Source organism: Lagopus muta, chromosome 7, assembly GCF_023343835.1.
Source record: "Lagopus muta isolate bLagMut1 chromosome 7, bLagMut1 primary, whole genome shotgun sequence".
Lineage (NCBI taxonomy): Eukaryota > Metazoa > Chordata > Aves > Galliformes > Phasianidae > Lagopus > Lagopus muta.
In genome coordinates, this window is record NC_064439.1 from 16,711,152 (window position 1) to 16,730,087 (window position 18,936).

General features: G+C 44.0%; 1 long non-coding RNA gene across 1 annotated transcript; it reads right to left on the reverse strand.

Moving 5' to 3' along the window:
• Positions 1-2,337: 2,337 nt before the first annotated feature.
• Positions 2,338-18,271, reverse strand: LOC125695915 (uncharacterized). Its single transcript, XR_007378098.1, has 3 exons — positions 18,214-18,271; positions 7,035-7,214; positions 2,338-3,574 (listed from the first exon to the last, which is right to left on the reverse strand). It is a non-coding gene; the product is annotated as an uncharacterized LOC125695915 (long non-coding RNA).
• Positions 18,272-18,936: the final 665 nt, after the last annotated feature.

Sequence of the window (18,936 nt, forward strand, 5' to 3'; positions counted from 1 at the left end):
GCAGGGGAAGGAAAGCCCCTGAAGGAACTGGGATGACAGCAAAGCCGCGGGTGCACAGCCCTACCTGGAAGCTTCACCTCCCGGCCCAGCAGGGCAGAAAGGGTTGGTTTGCTCTTTGTTAGTTCGTCAGAAGACTTAGCTAATGGTGCTGAGTGGATCTCTTGCAAACCAAATAGAAAAGTTATTCTTCATTTTATTATCATTTTCCTAGAAAAAGATCAAGAGAATTCAATGTCAGGTTTTAGACAGAAAATTATTCCTGCAGGAAAACAGATGCTGAGCTACAAAACTAGACCCTGAAGATTAGGGCAGATCTTCATGAAGTAGGCTGGGACTTCTTTTAAAGAACTCTTCTAATAGTAATTTGGACGATTAGCTCATCTCTGATATATCTAGATCTCAGGGGATACCCCGTAAAAGAAGAAAAACACTCTAGCCTGTGGTTGGCCCCACAAAAGAAGCCAAATCAGCAACATTGTGAAGGCCACTAATGAGACAGCTATTATTGTTATTGATTTTCTGTGGAACATTGTCAGATTGTGTTGCCAAGCCAGATAAAAGGGATATAAGATTGAGTTTTATGTCTTACGCCAAATGTTCATCTACCTTGTCAGTCATTTATACGGGTGGAATGATGATAAGTGATCTTTTGGGAACCTGTCCACGAGCAATTTATGAATTCCAATTAAAAACTTCTATTATAAACTCTCAGTATGCAATAGCAACTGCATATTAAATTGCAAACTTCATTTTATGAGGATAATCTGCCTCGCTGTCATTTCTCCCCTTTTCTGGGGAGTAGATGATGATAAAAGACAAACCTGAGGATTTGTCACAAGCTGTGTGCTTCCCACTCAAATGAATACCTTCTTCAGCAGACAAGGTCACCAGGGGAAGAAAGCTAACTAGTGACAGCATAACTTCCCCTGGTGAAGACTTTAAGTACTGGGTGCTGTTGATCAAGGTTACGTTTCAGGCAATAGTGATATCCCAAAGCCCCCAAATTGTCAAGTCTTATTACTGTATCTGTACAAATGAAGCAGTGATGTGCTTAAAAGTGTGACAGGTAAGCTGCTTGATGTGATGCCTGTTTGTGCTCCCTCTAATTGCTTACAGAGGTCTAGACAAGACAACTGTGGTACTCTTGAGCAGAGCAAGAGCACTAGGAAATACCTATGGGGGAAGACATACATGTCTACATGAGAAGACATACATGGACTGCACATATTGCTGTACACACTTTCTGAATAATCTTAACTCTTACTGTGGCAACATTAAATGCCTTTAGACAAACTAGAAATACTGTAAAACAGAGAAGGTTAAATGTTACCACAAGTCTCTTTCCAATTTCAACTATACTTATGAGAGCTGATAGGAAATAAAGTAACAGGAAAGGACTGTAGGCAAGGAGTGAGAGATGATCCATGATGTGCCTATCTGTGGGATAAACAGAAAAAAATCTGGACTGCAAACAGCAAGAAGGTGTATCTGCTGGCCTTAAAAGATAGGGATCATTTCTTAATAGAGATAAGATAATAAAAGAAGAGCTCAAACTCTATCTGAGCTCATGTTCAAGGGAAGATTTCTAAATGTAGATAGCTTGGGGGCTTCCATAGAGCTCAGGTAAATTTAAATAAGAGAGAACTGGCCTCCTTATCACTGAGTGATCTTTCAGGCAGGATTGAGAGCTTTCTGCTATAATTCCCACTCTTGTATCTATTATCAAAAGTTTACTACTGAAGTCTTATAGAAAGTCTTTCACCTTAGCAGAATTGCTTTGTCCTTTTTCTGTACCTTTTATCATGTGCTCAAGATTAAATGCAAAATTTCTTTCAGACAACAACAGTAAGTGCATCACTTTTTTGCAGCACACTCTCTGGGCTTCCTTCCTGACAGCTCTGGTTTACAGGTCAACAGCTGCTAATGAGAGGACCCTGCTTGGTACATGCTTAGCATATGGGTAAAACAATTAAACCATTAGAAAATTGCATCATGGGAGTAGGAAAGCTGATAGAAGAACGTGTTGTGCAAAGTATAGGAAAGCAATTTAACCGTATGAAGGATGATCACAGGTCTCTGGTCTCTGAGAACAGTTATCAGGTCAGTATCTGGATCGGACATCCAGAAGACTTCTTGACAGTGTGGGAACCTCTGATGGGTGCAGAAAGTCGGGACATTGTTCCTGCATGCACTGGGAGGTGTTGCATTAAGCATATGAATTGGGTGAATCCAAGCTTGGGAGACAAAAGCATAAACATATTATTTTATTATTATATTATTATACAGAAATCCTTATGATTATTAGGCAATCTGAGGCTGGTTTCTGTCAGTGTTGGGGCCGATTTAAACTCTTCACAAGATCGGCTGATTCATTGAGTCAACAGAAACATCGATCAGCAGGAACCAGCATGCCATGAATATTCAGGAGGCCCTAAAGTAAAATTGCTCTAATAAATGACACCACTCCTTCATTAAGTGCGGAAGTGTTCCATTGACAACGGCTGCACAAGCGGCTGCCACCCAGCCTCTGTGCATGGCAGCGTCTGTTCACTGCTCTGCTTAGGGCATACACTGAAAACACCCAAAAAAATAGACAGGATTTTTGTCATTACTTGTCCCAAGAGAAAGCAATAACTAACCTTAGGAAAAGTGAAAATGAGCTGCTTGAAGATATAAAATGGATAATCCTGCTATTTTTCCCCACTACCCAGGTTTGCCATTGTGCCATCCCACTGTATCTTTACCTTGCCTGCTCCTGGCTCCAGGTATCCATGCTGGGCTCTGCTGGTGAGTGACCTTATGTGTACCCAGCCCTCAATCAGCCTGATCAGATGCAGCTAGTTTGGCATATTCCTGCACACAGAGAAACCTAATTGGATTCACAACACCAGTATTTGCATACACAAGCATCACCCGTGATGAAGTCGAGTTGTTCTTGTATAACTGTCCCCATTTTGTGCCTGGGCGTCAGACACCTACAGGGCTGATAGAAAATTTTTGTTGGCAGAGGGACTGCTGCTTTCTGCTGCCGTTTCTCTGACAAACATTATCACATCAGCCATGAGCCTTAGCTACCTGTCACCGTGGTGACACAGATCTGTTTGCCATTAAAAAGGAAAATCACCCTAAATTTATGGACAAATATGAGCTAAAAAGGTATTGTTTTAGCACCTTCATATCCTAACTAAATTCTGAGAAAAGCAAACATACATTTTCCCCCAGGGTTTTTGTCCTGTTTTAATACATGACATGAGAAGCTGAGAGAGCCGTTTCATGTACGGCTTCAGCCAGCAGCACATCATCAAGCCAAATTTCATGTCATCAGATATTCACAACTTTTGGCATCGTAAAGAAAATTACAAGCTCTGTAGCATAAACAAGATGGTGTATTCTGAATTAGGAGACTTTTGGGACTGGAGAAAATATTCTGGTTTCTAAAAGATTTCTTTGCATTTTTTCTGTTTTTCTTCTTCTGGAAGACATACGTGGAGGAGGACACCCTTAGGAAATGGCTGTTAATTTCAGCACCTGGCAATGTTATCATCCTCAGTGGATGTCCCCGACAAGGTCAGTTCTGTTGATAGAAGAAGAAACAGAACATTTCTAAAACTGAAACTGCAAGCACTTCTAGACCAAGAATTTGTTTTAAAAACAAGACTGTTACTATACTATTTTTACTTTTGGTTGGTAACGTACGTATTTTGTAAGCTAATACATGTCTCTCTCGAAAGTTATCAACCAGGGAGATGCAGTCTTTTATCACATAAGGGTTCTAGCTAAAAGGACGGCAGATCACAGATAAGGAAAAAAATGAAGTCATGAATGCCTGTGTGAATACTACAGATAATGAAAACAACAGAGCAGCCACTCATCCTGCAGAGAGCTCGCTGCCTTGCTAAGCTGCATCCCCTGCGGCCCCGCGGGGCTCTGCTGATCATTAGAGAGAAGCAATCCTGGAGAGGCTCTGCTGTGACAGCCACACCAACCGCGCACTGAGGATCCTTTCCAGGGATGAGTGTGCTTGTGACAACCTCCGTGATAAGTGCAAAGCAGCCCCTATTCTCAGCCTCATTACAAATAGAACTTGTCATGGGGAAATAATGGGAAAGGTGGTGAGATACTGTCAAACGCCTGTCAAGGCAAAAGGCAAATGTCATCTCCCAGACAATGATGCTGTATTAAACATGCACTCTAACAGAGTGTGTTACGCAAAGGAGGTACAAGATGGACAGTTTGGCAGAAATACAGGTGCTTTGGACAGGCAGATAACTGCCAGATTTCCTGGAGGGCAGGTATTTTACTAATTGATAGGAAATTCCAGTGAAGAAGCCCATAGAGCACAGACCTAGCTCAAAATCCTGTTTGGCTGAAAAGACCTGCACAGAAATGCAGGGTGACATTGTGACTTCTGTGAGGAGGGGTTTTGAGCAAGTCTGTTCCTTCTTCCTGCAGATATGTCAGGTTCAAAGGGAGAAGGAACAGAGTGATGTTCTCACATTCCCATGCAGAACACCTCTTCTGATCAGCCCAGTTCAGCACAGCCCTAGCACTGGATTGTGTATTTGTGAAGCATGTTCAATACCTTCTCAAGAAACCACAGAATCATCAAGTTATAGAATGGTTTGAGTTGGAAGGGACACTTAAAGGTCACCCAGTCCAACTCCCCAGCAATGAACAGGGATACCTTCAACTACATCAGATGCTCAGAGACCAGTCCAGCCAAATCTTGGGTGTCTCCAACGATGGAATATCCACCACCTCTCTGGGCAACCTGTGCCAGTACCACACCACTCTTGGGTAAAAGACTTCTGCCTTATACCCAATCTAAATCTCTTTTAGTTTGAAAACATTTCCCCTCATTCTATCATTGTTCTCATCGCCACAGAAGAGCAGCCATGGCATAGTCAAATTTGGAAAGAATGTGAGAAACCACATTGAAACCTTAAAGGAAGTGCTTCATAACATGAAATCCAACCATGCTATTCTTCAAAACCTATTCTGGGATTCCCACAGACAAGAAGCATCACACCCAAGCCAGGCGTTCAGAGCCTGCTTCAAAGCTCTTGGACTCAGAACCGGATCATCCATCGGTCAGGGGAAGCACTGAGCTCCAGTTATTTGCCAAAATAAAATGTGTCAGACATCATCAGAAAAGTATGGGGTGGGGGTAGGGGAAAGGAGCAGTTGTTAGTCATTACCTCTGAAAAATAAGCAGCTTTGAAGAATAGAAGCACAATTTCACTGTGGAGATAGTGGAGCTGGCACTTCCGAAGCAGGCAGCCTGCCCTCTGCTCTGCTGCAGGCAGCTGGGCTCAGTACAGCCTTCCCACAGCCCCATCATTCCCAGAGAATTCACACTGCAGTGATAAAGAAGCTGTAAGAGCTGCCGCCTCCTCTCTCCCAGATAAGGATGACTAATGGCTCACTCAGCAGGGCCCTCTGTATGGGAAGAGCCACTCTTAAAGGCTCACCATTACTAAGTCTGACTGAAGAAAATAATGTTTCCTGGGGCCTGATGGCCCAAGATGAATCAATTAATCCTCATCAATTGCATTCAAAGCAGTGGACTGTTGAAGGTCACCATGGCTCTGCACGTTTTATGCAGTGTGAGCCAGTGGGCAGCCATGGTTTTTAGATGGATCCCCACTCACTGACACATGTGAAATCCCAGCCTGACTTGCTTTCAAGAAATACAATCATGGAATCATAGAATCATGAAGGTTGGAAAAGACCTCTCAGATCGTCTGGTCCAACCATTTACCAATGTTGTCCACTAAACCATGTTCCTTAGTATCACATCTACACGTTCCTTAAGGACCACCAGGGACAGTGACTCCACCACCTCCCTGGGCAGCCTGTTCCAGTACCCGACCACTCTTTTGGAGTTTTTCCTAATAACCAACCTGAATCTCCCATGGTGCAACTTGAGGCCATTCCCTCTCATTCTATTGCTATTACCTGCGAGAAGAGGCCAACCCCCACCTTGCCACAACCTCCTTTCAGACAGCTGTAGAGAGCAATAAGGCTTCCCCTGAGCCTCCTCTCCTCCAGAGCACTGGGCCCACTGAGCCCTGCTCTGCTGAGCACAAGCAGAAAGGAGCCAGCACCGCATTCCCAGTGCAACACAAAGGAAAACAGCATTTTATATCATTTCCAATGAATCAGGGTAACAGATATTTTCCTCCATGACTACAGGTGTATAAAGATTACACGCAGAACTGAAGCAACACTTAACTGCTGACACATTGTAAATGTTATTAATTAAATAATAATCATCCTGAAGATCACAGGAAGAGACAAAAAGGCGAATCTTGGGATGCTGTGAGAGAAGGATACTTTTATATAAGAGCTCTGGGTAAGTTTTAAAAAGCTATCTTGTGAGACTGCATTTTTTCCATAATCTGTCTGGCTCCAAGTGAAAGCAATATCAAGGATTAAGCCAACAGTAATTTTTAAAAAAGTATACTAAGATAAAAACCTCATGAAATGGCATTTTCTTCTTGCAATGTATGTCCTCTCCTACTTTACCCAGACATATATCTCACAAAAAATAAAAAATAAATAAAACTGATAGCCCCACAAAGCCAACGCTACAAGAGGAGCACTGCAGAGTCCATCTGCTCTTTGCATCATTGGAAAAAATAAACGCTGCCTTCTGATTCTCAGCTACTGATGCACACACAGCGCAGGAAAGCAGCCCAGCTTTCAAACACATGGGTTCAGTTTGTAGCGTCTGTGGTGAAAAAAATGTTTTCTTTTGTAAGCCAAGCAAATAGTCTCTGATGTTTATTAAAAGATAGCAAGCAGCCCCTCAATATATTGCTGCAGTTATGCTTCCAGTGCTGCTTGTTTACAGACCAGGAGGAAAAGGAGAGACTGGCAGTGAAATGCAAAACCTCGCGGGCGCCCACTTCCAGCCAGATCAGGTAGCTCTGTAATGGGCTGTATAAATCCAGCTGGTAACATCACCCACCTCTGGAGACAGGATACACTCCCATGAGAAAAATGATGACCAAAACTGTGGTCTGACTTACCAGAGGCAGACAGCCCTCCGTTCTGTGGTTCTGTGATGCTTGTGGGTCCCCTCCAACTCAGGGTATTCTATAATTTTGTGATTGTATCTGTTAACCCGCTGTCACTGAGTCAGTAAAACTCCCCAGGCACAGTCTTACTTCAGGATCACAGTCTTCTTTTCTTAACTATAACACTAAGCACTAGAAATCAAAAAGCTCTTGTCACTTCAGAGGTAGAATTTTCCCATGGGGATTTATATCCATTCATAGAATCATAGAATTGAGTTGGAAGGAACCCTTAAAAGTCACCTAGTCCAACTCCCCTGCATGAACAGGGACACCTACAGCTCAGAGCCCAGTCCAGTCTGACCATCCACCACCTCTCTGAGCAACCTGTTCCAGTGCCTCTCCACCCTTATTGTAAAATATTTCTCCCTTATATCCAATCTAAACCTCCCTTCTTTTAGTTTGAAACCATTTCCCCTTGAACTATCAGAACAGACCCTGCTAAAGAGTCTGTCCTCTTCTTTCCTATATCCTCCCTGTAGATACGGAAAAGCTGCTATCAATTGTTCACATGTGCTTACATATACTGCAGTTAATAATGGTAATGGATAAATCTCATCAGTGTGAAAGTATGTTGGAGACAAAAAAGCTTGGGAATAGAGGGGATAAGTGGAAAAAGAGAGAAGGAGCAGGAGACAGAGGAGTGCTCTGTTTCACTCTTGCTTTGACAAAAAAAATCTTGGCACTACATCTTTAAAGTAAGGTTTTCAGTGATCAGACACCACTCTCACATGTGCTTTGTCAGTTCCAGGAAAGCTGATGAGACACTCTTTCTGAGAAAGCAGGTGGCCACTCTGCATCAAGCTCTTTGAAATCACCTAATGAGATCATTTCATCCAGGAGACGACTGAAGAGCCCACGCTGCATGGCAGAGCAGTCTGAGAACGAAGGGCATTCAAGGTTTTGAAACCACGTCCTTCCTCATCTTGACATGATTGAATCACTGACGAGACGGCGCCAGGCAGGCACTTGACAGCTCTGAAGACAAAGTGACCGGTCTGTCGGTCACTGGTCAGTGAGTGAAGCGCAGGGCACTCTTGGGGAAAAAGCAGTGAGCCTTCTTTCCACCCTTGTCTGATCCGTGACAGATAGAAACTAGCTTTCACTGCTGTGTTTGGCAGGAGAGAAATTCAATTTAGTGTAAGGTAGGAAATATGGAAAGCTCTCATGAATGCTGTTGGCTGCAAGCATGTGGCAGGGAACTGGGCCATGCTGCTCCTGTCCACGGGGAGCAATCACTGCCCCATGGAAGCACACAAACAAAGCAAAGATCTCACACTTCATTATTTTAAAGTTTATATAATGTCATGCAGCAAACATTCTCTCTCTCTCTCCAGTGTGTCAGGAGAGCTGTTCCTCCAGCCACTGATCTTCACCCTGGCAGGATTTCTGAATATCATGCAAGTGCAAGGCACCTTTTGGACTTGTAGGAAAGCAACAAAGACTCAAAGCCTTTTCCTCATTCTTCACCTCCCACCCAGAAATGAAGGGCGCCATTGCTGGTAAAATAACCTCAAATTCAGGTGCTGGATTCACAGCCCTTCCTTCAGATCAGCCTTTGGCCAGGAAATTGGTGCCTGCTGCTGCTAGCCATTTGCAGATGCTGTGTGCCATAAGCAATGCTCTCTGCAGAGCCCCTTTCCTCCCAGTTTCACAGCATGATTTGGGGCATGGAAAACCACTTTCTGCACACACATACTCATTCAGGTGCAGAGAAGTTTGTGGTGGAAGTGCGTTTATAAGGCACCGTGGGGGAACTCGAAAGGCAAGAGCCTGGCTTTTGAGCAATGAACTCCCACTGAGCTACAAACAATCAGATAAAACAGAATAAATACAAACTGTCTAACAGTTTAGGTTGCTGCACTGCAATGAGATACTGATTTATTTTGTTTTGATGAGGATGATGCTTTTCCTTGTTATACAGATAGTATAGGATTTACATTTGTTTAAGAACAAGCATGTCTAGAAATGCTGAATGCTTGGAATTGTGTTACTCAAGGTAGAGTTAGCAGCTCAAGAGCAGAGAACAGAGACAAGAGAAGACAGCCATGTCACTAAGTTATGCCCCTTGCTGTCACACAGCCCAGATGGTGCCATCCCCTCCAGATGCTGGTTTCTTTCTTGGCTAAATAGCAAAGCATTTGCTCTGTGAATAATTTGGAGGGCTTATAGCAAAACCTCAGCATCTACCTGCTACACATGCCAGATTGTGGGCTGGCCCCATCCTTTCAGTGTCTGTATCTTTTCTTCCCCAGTGTTCCCCCATCTGCAGGCAGCCGCTGGACTCATCCTGCAGCTGAGCCAGTTGATGACAGCCCCTTTCCAGAAGCAGTATTTTCTTCTACAAATTGTGCTATGTTTAAAAGAGATTTGAACAAATATTTCCTTAGCGTACTTTGAACATCACTGCATATTACCCCAGTATGATGAAATAATGGCATGGCTCTGTTTAGATTGGGCTTTTCCCTCGTGGGATGCTCATTCACATCCTCTGTGTAGAAACCTTCCCAATTAAAATCACAGTGTAAAGCTTTTTGAAGCTTCCTTCCCTTAGAGGACAGCAAGAAGGTAAAGACCTGAGCCATCCCTTACCTGGGAGATTAATCCACTGTAGCATGTAGGCAGTCGCAAACCAGGCATCCTTCCTTGGCAGCCTTGGTAGGCACTAGTGTGGACACAAGATTTTGTTCCCACTCTGCAAAGCTTCCCTGAACAGCTCAAGGACATGCTTTAAATCCCTTTCTCCAGCACCTTATTTTGTAGTCCATAAATAGCTCCTCTCCAAAAACTATGCTGAAAGCCCAAAGTCATGAGCAAGGAGTAGAACTATTTTAGTGCATAAGCATTTTATTGTAGCTGTGGAGGCCAAAAGCTCCAGAGCTCTATTCAGCTTTAAACAAAGTTAATAATAATAAAAGCATGCAAAAAAAATGCTATTTCATTCCCAAGATTCCCATAAAACTGGTCTGTCTTCATTCAGCCATCAAAAATATACCTACAGAGCACAAAGGGTTTTGAGTAAAGCAAGGATGAGCTGAGCCACAGCAGCTCTGCATGCTTTTATAAGTTAGTCTGGAGATCACAGCCAGGGATTTCATATTCAGATACCTAAATATAGAGTTGTACATACTCATCATGCCTGAATTTTCAGGGGCTTTTATGTTCAGTGCTGGAATACAATCAACGACTTCTAAAAAAAAAAAAAAAAAAAAAAAAAAGTCCCCTTGGTGATGTCTAATTTTGGGTATCCAAAAGTAAATGTGTTTCAGAGCACAGTTATAAGAAAATAAATCTCAATATTTCCGTATCTGTCATTTCATGGGATGGCCTGGTTCCTTGTGTATAAAAGCAAGACCTGATCTTTCTTAACTAATATTATGTAATATTTATAAATACTGTAGCAAGGCATGCCAATAGCAACCAATTTATCACATTCTGTTCATTCAGAACCTCCTCATATTAACACAAAGTCAATTTCCCGACTTTAAGGCAAAGTTTTTCCTTTCAGAGATAGAGGAAGGACTCAGTGAGTTTCCCTCCTTTGGCTGCACTCTTCTAAAGAGAAAGAAAAACGCTTTGCTTCCCGAAGACTTTTCAACTGCTCCAGCATGTATGTATTTGTATTGACAGCCTCTCTCAGTCCAAGCCATGCATCAGCTACTGGGGTGCACTTCTCTGCACATGCCTGTGCAATTCTGTTCTTCAACAATGTGCAACTGATTAGCGTTAACAGCAGTAATTTGAAGTCATTAGACAATAATCCATAGATCATAGCAGAACAGTATATCTGTCATCAGCTTGCTGCTTGGATCCAAAAACGCTGGCTGCTCTTTTTATCCTGCTCAGTCCGACCCCTCTGCAACATAGCTACCAAACTCAGCCCCTAACCTAGCCAAACTCTGATATGTTTTTACCCTTCCACATAGGAGTGCTTCTTTTAAATAACGCAACCTGTGTGACTGGCTCTGCCTCTTGATTCTCCCTTGATAGAACACTCATTATTTTAAGATGAAGCTGCATCCCTCAAGTTCTTTGCCAATTTCAGGCAATCGGATTTTCAGCTTGATCTGTAATTCATGATGATTTGACCAATTACTCAAATGCAAACACGATGACATTTTTCTTCCTTCTGTAATGCCTGGATCTAGCTATTTCCAGACATCTCACTACTTTTTTCTAATCATGCCCTCATACGATTCAGGAAATGAAAACAGGCATGAGCTATGTGAGATATGACCCCTAAAGATCTGAGGAAGACCTTCAGATGGCACCATGGCACTTCTCCAGTTGAAGATTAACATGTAAACTACTTCTGCCTCCTCTTCCTGAACATTATCTCATGATACCCATACCTAAGATGCAAATAATGACCCAAACTTGCTTATAAAACAGCATTAGGAAGACAGATTTTAAAAAAAAAAAAAAAAAAAAAACACATTTTTTCCCTCTTTTGGGATACAAGAGAGGCTCACTTTTAGTGGGAACATGGCTCCAGAACAGCAGCCACAGAAGACCAGGCTTCCAGACATGGGGCCCAGCTCTAGGGGCAGAGAAAGAAATGCTGGCAGCCATTTGACAGTCAGCTCAGAAAAGGGACTCCCTCCAGGCTGACATGGAAGTGATGAGTAAAGAAAGTATCTTTGCTGTAGAAATATTAATAGCTCATTTGCAAATTTTTAGCCAAATCTATTCACTTCAAAAGCTCAGCTTGGGGACTGAGAAATTTTTCAACAAAACATTAGTCTCAATTAAGCAAATGTAACCAAGATAAATGAGCTCAAAAAAAAAAAGATAATACTGGTGAGGTCATTAAATCCATAAAGCAAAGATGCTGAAACTTGGAAAGCATGCCAAAACAACCCAAGGCAGGTTCAGGAAGGGATAGACAGGCTCTCCCAGGCCAGGGATGCTGAGCAGCCAGATGCTGCTGACACAGACGGTCAACACCCAGGGCAGCCCACAGCAAGCACTGTGCACTAAGGTGGGAAGGAATTTTAATGAGCAATTTCAGTCTCATATGTGCTATGAAAAAAGCACCTGGCACCATTCCCGATGTCAACAAAAAGGAGTGCCCTCCAGGCTAGAGGCTTGGTTGCAGCATCCTCAAGAGAGGATGAAAAGAGACCATAGAGCAGTTTCATGCTTTCTTTCTTTGATCCTCATGTACTAATAGTAACTTGCGAGCATAAGGGCTCTGCTGAATCAAAAAGAGCAGGCTGAAGAATAAAATCACAAAGTAAGATTTTAAATTAAAACTAAAATAAAACATCAAAATAATTTTAACTGATTTTTAGACATTAATCCAGAGTTTTATGAGTATCTGTAGCACTTCATATACTCTTAGGAAAACAGTAACACATTTAGCCAATCATTTAACCTGCAGAAGCCTCTTTTCTGATGTCTTCAGAAAGACCAGCACTCCAGCCTCTCAAATGGGTCAGATGCACAGCAGCAAGCAACACCATGGCGTGGCAGTTCTCCCCCCAAACCACAGTGGAGGCACCGATGTGTGCACTGAGGGCAGAATGAGCAATATACTCTGGAGGCACCACAGGCCTCACAGAGCTCAGCTGCCTGCTGGCAGCACCCGCAGTGTGCCATTAGCCTGCTAAAGGAGCTGGTGCAGGATAACAGAAGCAAGCCCCTGAGCCAAGTGGGCTGTGGCAGTGTGTTGGCGCCATTGCCATTTGGGCTACAGATGTGGGTCGCTACCCTGGTTTCAGCTGAGACAGTCGATTTTCTTCACGGTATCTGCTATGATGCTATGCTTCAGCTTTAGGAGAAAAAGAACACTAATAACACACTGATGTTTTAATTGTTGCTGAGCAGGGCTGCTTGCCATGTTAAAACATGACAAATACAAGGGGCAGGCAACATATCTGAGCGCCCACAGGCTGGCAGCCACGTGCAGGCCACTCCTGAGGCCTGGCCATGCAGGAGGCTGCCTCTGGGCCTCTGAGGCCTCGTGCTGCTGCACAGTGTGAGCCTGGTCCCCTCGTGACAGCAATTTTGCAGATGAGCCGCAGAGCCAGGGAAAGCCGCTTTGCCCCAGCCGTTATCACTACACTATATTAAAGGGACTGATTTCCCACCACAGGGCTGCTTGTTTTCGTCTGATCATTTTATTTCTAACCAGTCTTCTATAGCATCCTTCAAGAAATCCAAGGATTGCCCACAGTAGCGATGTAGGCACACACAGTTCTCACATCCAGCTGAAGACAGTCCCGTTCAGTGGCAGAGGGCTCTGTGCAGTGCTGAATGTGCCACTCCGCACTCTCAAAGGGCTCTGCTCTCAGTGTGCAGCGGTTCTGAGCCAGCAGGAGCACCATCAGAAAGTTGGACAGGCACCAACACCCTCACAGACCACCCTTCCAGAATAAGCAGGAACAGGAGCACTTGATCACATCAATCAAATCTTCCCAAAAGAAAAACTCATTTTCTCCCCCCTCACAAACCTGTGACATTTGTCTACCTACTCACAGAGGGTCTCATATTTTTGAGAACACAGGGTAAATCATTCCCAGAAAAGATTTTAAGCTACTGGATTTTCCCTGCTTTCCTCTAGGCCAATTCAAAAATCTTCAGTATGTTCCACATCAGTAGCTTCTTTCAGGTTTTCCACTTACAAAAATCAAAAAGGTGGAACTCGACCTAGGCAGACTGTTTCTGTTATTTATCTGTGCCTTTTCATGCAAACATAACCAAGTGTTTAGTGGGAAGCCATTCCTGGTAGCTCTGAACACAAGCTGCTGCTGCTGCCCCAGACAGGCAGGAAGAATTGCTGGGGAAGAATTCAGCACAGGGCTTTTCTTTACCACCTCTGCACTGACTGCTTTGCTGCTGCCAAACAGAAAAGGGAGGCACAAATTGATATCTAACTGCTCCCACTAACAAGGATTTGCACAAGAGTTTCCTCATGCTCAGGCTCATCAAGGCCTGACCTGTAGCTCTGTACCAGAGGGATAGGCAATCTAAAACCACCCTGCATGAGCCCTTGCAGGCAGATAGGAACCTGCTGGCTCAGCGAGTGGTGGGGAAGAATTGCAGGCATACCTGGAAGGCCCCTTAGGCCATGGTGTTTCCAGTGAAAAGTAAGGGACAAGCGGAAAAAGGACTCCATGCTCTCCTCTGTGGTTTATCCTCACCACGGGGCTGTCAGGTCACACTGAATTCACCTTTGAAGCTTTAGCCCTAGAGCTTAGCTCAAATCATTCTTTGGTGGGTTCTAATAAAGTAATCCTTAAGAGACGCCCTCAGAAAGAGACCCTTTTACATATGGATGCTCAGGGCAAATCTCCCACATCTCTGGCTAAAATCTCACAGCAAATGACATTTTCTGAGGGGCAAGGTACCAAAAAGAGATGGGGCTTTTTCCTATCAACCCACTTCAGACCTACAACTACCATGATCATGGTACAGCTGCCCCATTTTAATGGCACTACAACTGTTTTAATCACTTTAAAATACATTTCTGCCTGGAATTGCCCACATGGAAGATAAACTCTGAAAGTGTCACTAAGACCCAGAGAGGTTATTATCTGTGATGTGTAATTAAATACTATATTATAAAGGGTACATAAAGTAAAGTTGAACTGAGGGGGTTTAGGAAGTTTATGACTTGATTATCTCCTCACAGCTGAATATTTGACCTTGAAACTGTAGCATTTCTTTACCAGAGTTTCCACATGTAATATTAATAGGAAACTTCAGTGGCTTCAGTCACTTGTCAAGGATCCCCAGTGACCATATCCCTTGTTGTCTTTCTGCTTTATTACATGTGGCAAGCATGAGAGAGATGAAAAGAGTGAATGAGAATTTGATTGCTTTGAAAAGAAAGATGTACGTCTCCTGTACAAATTTCATGTTCAAATTCATAGGGAATCACTTCCTAGGGTATTTGGCTCTTAACCCAAAAAAGACAATAATGGAAGTGTTAAGGAGAAATGTCATAGATAATTATTTTAAAGTTAATAAATATGTAATTAATTTCCAGTCTCAGGCAGGATGAGACAGGACACAATGGGACGGAGCCATGCTGGGGAAGAGGGCTCAGCCCTGTGATTGCTGCAACAGCCATGAGGGGCCCCAGTTCCAGTGTAGGTGATATTAGTAGGGTGACACTATTTCTGCAGCCACAACAGTCACGATACATGACACATGGCCTCTCCTGGACCAAAGTCAGCCTTGGAACCTTCAGGTTTCTGAAAGACTTGGTAAATTACAAGCAAATCTTTCTGTGCTTGCTGCGTGCTTTTAGAGAAAAATGGAAAGTGCATTCACAGCTGCACTGCCTCCAATCCTCCCAGCCTTCTAACACCTTCTTGTATAAGCCATGGACATCTGCTTTGCATAACTACTCCAACTCCTGGACCTCAACAACTTCCAGCACAAAGGCATGCAGACTACCATCAATGACAAGAGGTGGGTTTCTGGAAACTCCCCTCTGCTGGGGATCACTAGTTTTGTTCCAAAGCAATGAGTTCTCCCCTCTGCCTGATGACTCAAGGTGTTTCAGTTGGAAAAGATGCATTGAAAACCTCAGCAAACAGAAAGTGAGCAATAATTTCATAATAATAAAATTAACCAGCATTTGCAAAAATACTTGCCTCATTTATACATTAATTACAAGGCAAAAACTGCTCTGGAATTATCACTTCTTGTAGGGTACTGCCTTAACTTCATAGATATGAGAACAAAGCAGCTATTTTTGTTATCATCAAAGAAAACCTCATACATCCTTCAACCCATCCGTATTTCAGAGCCCACTTGAAGCAGGGCAGCAGCTGTGGCTGCTCCTCACAGTCAGCTGGAAACAAGGATGATGAATTGCGTGTTTGCCTGCCTGTCTCCCCCCTCCTCCAAAAGCCAATCTCTTGGACAAGGCTTGATGCTAACAGAAATGCACAGGACCACCTGCTCTCCCTGGGCTACATTATGTGATCTCTGAGCCCAGATGCAGCTGAACATTTAGCAAATCTGACTTCAGAGGAGGCAGCTAAGGCCAGCAGGGTGTCATGGAGCAGGCTGTGGAAGAGGGTCATTTATTTCCCAGTTGCCAGACTGCTGCAGGTCTTTTCAAAATGTGCCTTTTGCCTTTCTGCTTACCAAACATCAAAGATTAAATGCTGCTATACACTACCCGGCAACCCCTCTGGCTCAGACCAATTTGCTTAGAGGAGCTTGGGAAGCAGCAGCCACAGCAGGGAAGGTGCTGGCAGTGTGACTAGGAAGCCTCTGGCTTCTTCGCAAAGCTGCCCTTCTCTAGGCTCCAGAGTGATTCAATCAAGCTGGCAGGTCAGTTCACAGGACAGATTTTCCCAACTATGCCTAAATTCTGTTCACACTTAGCAGTTTTGGAGACCTCTCACCCACTGTCACACCAACGCTTTGCAGTTGGTGTTCACGGGTTGCTGTTGCTGAATGGCTGCAGAAGGAAAAATCACCCAGGAACCAAGTTCATAGGCCAAACTAAGTCACATCTCTGTAATAAACAATTTTTCAACACAACTGCCTAATTTCTTCCCAAATAAAAGAAAATGTCCATTTTACAGCTGCCTCTTGTTTCCTGCTTTGTACCTAATTATCAGCCCAGTGAGCCAACTCTCCACTTACTCCATTACTCTGCATCACAAACACTGCACTCTGATCTGAAATATTGCCAAGTGCTCTGAAAATCTATTGCACACCCCTTCTACACCATAACATTAATGTAGGGGGTTGTTTGAGGATATTAATGAGTTATGACCTTTCTTCCTACTACTGTACTTTCCTGCCTTCTGCCCTTGCCTCAAAGTTGGCTTCCCGTCACTTGTTTATTCCTCCCTTGAGTTAAGAACACATTGAACTAATTTATTCATCATTTTAATTACAAATTCACATCTCTAGTCTTCCCAAATGCTTGTACTTTCCAATCATTAAGGTTTTCTTTCAAATAACAGAAAGTAGCAAGCACTGCTCCTGCAACCAAAGTTATAGCTGCAAACTACATAGTCATTACATCCTGTAATAAAAAACATACAAGGATTTGTCTGATTGAAACTGGTGAATAAAATGTAACTTTCAGCATGTGTCAGAATGGATAACCTAAGCAAACGCAGAGAAAACTCTGCTATGAACTTGGTTCTCAGAAGGGTCTCAGGAGCAGCTAAATTGCCAAACATTTAGTTCGTGCACCTTCATTTAAAAACAAAAGCAAGTTCTGAATGTGGATGGAACCAATTTCTACTTGCAGTCCAGCTTAAATCAACCAGGCATTCCCTTTTAGTCTTACATCCTCACACTTGGGTATGAGATGCAGCAGTAAGAGGCTGGTGGCAAGAGGCAAAACACTGGCAGGAGCCAACTTGTCAATACAGACAGGGTGAGATAGGGACAGACAGCATCTTGAGCTTGGCCAGAGGAGCCACATACATCTCTCCCCTGCCCAGCCCCAGTCAGACCCAGCAGAGCTTCAACAAGGCTTTGCTGCACCCTGATGAATCTAGGAGTAGACACTGTACATGCACACATCAGGACTGAAAAGGCCACATGACACTCCTGAAATGAGATGCCTTCTTTAATCAGAGGACACAAAGGCAGCTGAGAAGCTACTTCTGCCATATTTGAAGCACGGTATTCCTGCACACAACTGCCATGCTAGGCCCAGCAGCCTGGATGATCCAGGCATCACAAAACAAAGCTATTTTAGGGGGCATTTGCATAAGCCACAATGCAGAAGGGTTTCTTGCCCTTAGTGATGGCACACTTCTGCATCCTCACATCAAGGCTGGGAATTTAGCTTACTCCCTCAGACCCGAAGCAAGCAGGGTACAGGGCAGCAGGATCAGGACTGCAGGCCAAAGCTGAGTGCACCCTGCAGTTAGGATTTGAGGTATTTTGTTAGGTAGATAAGAGCAGAGGAGGGAAGGTAACAGGAGGCAACTTTAGTGCAAGGCTGGTTGTAGAGGCTGCATTCAGGAGAGAATAGATGAGGTGAGGAACAGCACATAAAAAACATGGAAAAGGGGGAAAGAAAAAAAAAGCATAGGAGGTAGTGTATAGTCAATGAATATAAAAATGCTATAGCTATGAAATAAACAAGAGAGCTTAGCAGAGCAGATTGTAATAACAAAAAGAGAAGAGACAGAAAGCTTACCTGCATCCTGTGCTCACTGCAGAACTCCAGAGGAGGGATCTCCAGAAGAGCTCCTTCCCCACTGGCAGTCAGCTCTTAAATGGGCCTTAGGAGAGGTGCAGCCAGGCTCCACCCTTCCGGCAGCACAGGAGAATTGCCTTCACCTGTGCTCCCATGGCTGACTCAGTGCTCGCCTCAGGTGATCAATCAGAGGTTCAGGCCGTCATTCAGTTGTTCCCATACAGGTGGTTTCTGCTGCTTTGTAGTAGTATTGCAGCCTGGACATTCCATCTCAGTCTTGTAAAAACACTCATGTAGATCAGCACAAATCCTCATGGTTTGTCTAATCTGAGCAATGACACACATGTCCGTCAAGCAGCACAAAACCCAATAGGCAGTAGCCACTCCTCACACAGGATGCCATCAAGAAAGTGACCAGAGCTGCATCCGCTCTTTCATTCTGCAGCAAAGCACCACCGAGGCCAGTGGCAGGACTCTGCCAAGCCTACGTACTGGCCCCAGGGTACCATCCTGGCAGACCTCAGAGGCTGTGGAGTGCTACTGTGGTGGGGGGACTGCGATAGCAGGAAACTGAGCAAACTGAGCACGGTACACCTGGCTGAGGCCCGGGAAGAGCTGGACCAATGTTCCTCTCACTTCTGTAGCTGCTGTTTCGAGCCCTGTCACCTGAGGCCTAGTGCCCAACCCCACCTGAGCCTGCAGACTGCCCAGTACTGCAAGGAT